Source organism: Rattus norvegicus, chromosome 9 (assembly GCF_036323735.1).
Source record: "Rattus norvegicus strain BN/NHsdMcwi chromosome 9, GRCr8, whole genome shotgun sequence".
In the NCBI taxonomy this organism is placed as follows: domain Eukaryota; kingdom Metazoa; phylum Chordata; class Mammalia; order Rodentia; family Muridae; genus Rattus; species Rattus norvegicus.
Window position 1 is genome coordinate 7,828,133 of NC_086027.1, and position 2,656 is coordinate 7,830,788.

General features: G+C 44.4%; 1 pseudogene; it reads right to left on the bottom strand.

Annotated features, from left to right (window-relative positions):
• Nucleotides 1-350: 350 nt before the first annotated feature.
• On the bottom strand, nt 351-1,453 carry Acta1-ps2 (actin, alpha 1, skeletal muscle, pseudogene 2; annotated as a pseudogene).
• Nucleotides 1,454-2,656: the final 1,203 nt, after the last annotated feature.

Here is a 2,656-nt window from a genome sequence, read left to right on the forward strand (position 1 = left end):
ACCCAACACAGATCAGTACGTGATGCTTACAAAGATCCAAGAGGCTGAGGAGTTCTCTTCCACAGTGTGCTCTTCCCAGCCACTAGGTGACACAGCCACATGAACTAAGAACTAAATCAAGATATGCACAGCATATTAAACATATACCAAGGGAACAATTAACTTGAATACAGGGTCAAAAATCAGCAACAAGTTCTATGATACAGTGCTGATATCAGCTACAAGCTTCAAGGACACATTTCTTCTCAAAGGCTTATTCCAGTTTCATGAGGCTAGCATGAGGTGTATACATTTGCCAGGGCAAACCGACACTTCAGAATCAGCCCATTCAGCAGATGCCTGGCATCTGCTCAGTCCATCTAGAAGCATTTGCAGTGGATGATGGATGGAGGGGCCTGACTAGTCATACTCCTGCTTGATGATCCACACCTACTGGAAGGTGGACAGTGAGGCCAGGGTGGAGCCACCAATCCAGACTGAGTACTTAAGCTCTGGGGGACCAATGATCATAATCTTCATTCTGCTGGGTGCTAGGGCTGTGATCTCCTTCTGCATCCTGTCAGCAATGCCTGGATACATAGTGGTACCACCAGATAGCATCGTATTGGTATACAGGTCTTTTCGGATGTGCACATCACATTTCATGATGGAGTTGAAGGTGGTCTCATGGATGCCACAGGACTCCAAACCCAGGAAGGAAGGCTGGAAGAGAACTTTTGGACAATGGAACCGCTCATTGCCGATGGTGATCCCCTGCCCATCAGGCAGCTCATAACTCTTCTCCAAAGAGGAAGATAATGAAGGGCAACGTAGCACACAGGTTCTCCTTTATGTCATGAACAATTTCCCTCTCAGCAGTGGTGGTAAAGCTGTAGCTCCATTCAGTCAGAATTTTCATGAGGTAGTTTGAAAGCCCTTGCCAGCCAGGTCCAGACCCAAGATGGCATAGGGAAGAGCATAGCCCTCGTAGATGGACACTGTGTGTATGACCCATCACCAGAGTCCATGACAATGCCAGTGGTGTGCGCAGATGCATACAAGGACCGCACTGCCTGAATGGCCATGTACATGGCTGGAGTGTTGGAGGTTTCAACATTATCTTCTCTCTGTTAGCTTTGGAGTTCAGGGGCACCTCAGTCAGAAGCCCCAGGGGCACTTCAGGGGCCACACGCAGCTCATTGCAGAAGGTGTGGTGCCAGATCTTCTCCATGTCATCCCAGTTGATGACAACGCCATGCTCGATAGGATACTTCAGGGTCAGGATACCCCTCTTGCTCTGGGTCTCGTCACCCACGTAGGAGTCTTTTTGGCCCGTGCCTGCCATGACGCCCTGGTGTCAGGGTTGCCCAACGATGGAAGAAAACATGGCCCTGGGGGCGTGGTAGTAAGCAAAGCCAGCTTTGCACCTGACCGAGCCATTGTCAATGACGAGTGTGGCAATTTCTTCTTCCATTGCGATCAGCTAAGGATGGGGTGACAGAGAAGTGCCCGCAGCAGAGTGTGAGCAACAATTTCTCCTAGGGGTAATCACAAGTAATATATGACCAATATGAATTGAAGTTGTACTTATAATTTAGGACAGGTGGTAGTTCTTGCAACCAGAAGTGATTGTCTCTATTCATTCTGACAAGCAGCATTAGCTGGAATGCTGTCTAGTTTTTTGTCACCTTGACACAGACTAAGGCCATCATGGAAGAATGAATCTAAACTGATAAAATGTCCCTACCAGATTGCCCTGTGGTACAGTTTCTTGATTAATGGTTGATGTGGGGGTGCTCGGCTCATTGTGGTTGATTCAGTCTCTTATATGGTGGTCCTGAGTTCTATAATAGATCAGGCTGAAAAAGCTATGAAGAGCAAGCCAGTAGGCACCACTCCTCCATAGTCTGTATATCAGTTCCTGCCTCTGGATTTCTGTCATACTTGAATTTCTGCCATAATTGCTTTCTTCAGTAGTGTACGGTGCAGAAGTTAAGCAACATAAAACCTTCCCTCCCCAACTTTCTATGGCCATGGTATTTAATCACAGCAATAGAAACCCTTATACAGCTGTGGGGGACTGACTACAAATGTTCCAGCCTCTGCCTCTTTAGGAAACAGTCTTTCCATTTGGGTGCATAGAGTTAGCAATACCACTAAAAGATCACCTAGTTAAGAGTTTCAAGACTTCTCTGTTAATCCAGTATCAGACATTATATCACAGAAACATTAAGGAATGCAACGTCATCCTGCACAAGTATGTACATCTTTTGACCTTTTATACATTATAGTCTGGTGATTTCTGCCTTTAAATAAAAGAGTCAAAATTTATTTATTCCAATTATGTTATTGAACCATTCAGTCACTTCAGACATTTTTAGATTCAATTATCACTTCAAACTCTAGCATCTAAAGTTAGTGGATTTTTCTTAACTGTACTCTGAGGTTGTCATTTCTCAACTATTTTTTTCTGTAAGATTTTTAACTTGTCTTCATGCCATAGATGACAAATATCCAAGATGAAATAACAAGAACAAATGAGACAGAGGACAGCAAGAAAGACACTTTGTGGTTTCCCTGTTTAGGTACATGGCATCTTTTCTGTTGTGTGTTTGTTTGTTTGTTTATATTTTGTAATTAGCCTGGATGCCAGGACATAAGTCAAAGCTGAACTTTG